Source organism: Lactuca serriola, chromosome 6 (genome assembly GCF_051521515.1).
Source record: "Lactuca serriola cultivar US96UC23 chromosome 6, Lser_US96UC23_V15, whole genome shotgun sequence".
Lineage (NCBI taxonomy): Eukaryota > Viridiplantae > Streptophyta > Magnoliopsida > Asterales > Asteraceae > Lactuca > Lactuca serriola.
In genome coordinates this window covers 169,306,817-169,308,146 of record NC_136413.1, presented here as the reverse complement: position 1 = coordinate 169,308,146, position 1,330 = coordinate 169,306,817, and positions in this window count along the sequence as shown.

Sequence of the window (1,330 nt, the reverse complement as noted above, 5' to 3'; positions counted from 1 at the left end):
TTCAACAAGGTTATGAGTCAGCACATCAGAAGATTGACATTATTTGTGATGCCGTTGTCCAATGTGTCAAAATGTTTGAGCAAATGAATCCTTAAATGATCTCTCTTTCTGCCAAAGAAGAACAAAATTTTGGAGAGTTGGTTAGGTTGTTGAAAGAACTTCAAGACCTGTCTTTGAAATCTATCTCTTCAATTGTTTCTCAAGAATTTCTTTCTCAAAAAATTTCTCATTTCGAAGCCATCCTACACAAAAACTTAGCTCCACTACTTCGTATTTCAAGCCTTTTACCAACTGTATCAGATGCCCCACCTGTTGTCACAGGGGTGCAAGGGGGAGAAAAGATTGGTCATTCAAAGGCTGGGGAACAAATGAAGACAACTGAAGATACGAAGGTTGTTGGAAAAGTATATCCTTCAAAAGTGGTAGTAAAGCCAACTGTTCTTTCAGCTGATCCAGTCATTTCGACTGTGACTACAACAGTTCCAATTTCAAAACCTATATCAAAAGGTATTGTAATTGAGAAACAGAGTGATGTCTCTTCTTCAAAGATTATAGCTTCATCAAATATTAAAGACAAAGGAAAAGGAGTTATGATTGAGAAGTCAAATAAAGAGAAGAAAGCTGAGGTGGCAGCTGAGGTTGATAGAATGAGACATGTTCAAAGTATAATGAGACAAAGAGCTTTGGAAGGTTCGAATGTTGATAAGGGTGATCCTTCGAAAGTTTTCAACTACGAAACAATAGAATCCAGGGTGATGTTTGATCACATGTATTCTTTTGAAAAGGTTCCGAAAAAGAGCTATGTGGTTACGAACACAGATTTTGGTCAACTTGACTTTCCAGTCAATGAAATGATGTTTGTTATGCCACAGTTTAAGGCTAAAACAAAATCAATGGAAATCGAAGAGGGAAAGAAGATGAAATAAAGGTTTCATACTGTATTAGCGAAGGCTCAAGAGGAAGTATGGTTTTTGGAGAAGATCAAGAAGGTGATATCTATAAAAAGGGATGTCATATTCGAAGGGAAGTTTGAAAATTTAAAGTACACTGTGGCAAGAGCAAGTGGAAAGTTACAAGAATTTACAGTGGCAGACTTTCCTTTGATGAACACATATGATCTAATCAACATTGCCTTGATGCTTAAAGACAAGTCATTTTCTTTTCTCCAAGATACAGAACTAGATGTTTTTAGTCTTCGGTGCAGGCACATAAAAATATTTTTGGAAAATTATTTTGAGTGCTTAGCTCAAACAGATGTCGAACTTGCTACTGTCAAAGGTTTCGACATAACTGCACCAATGGCACCTTCCAAGAAGCAGAATGAGTTGAA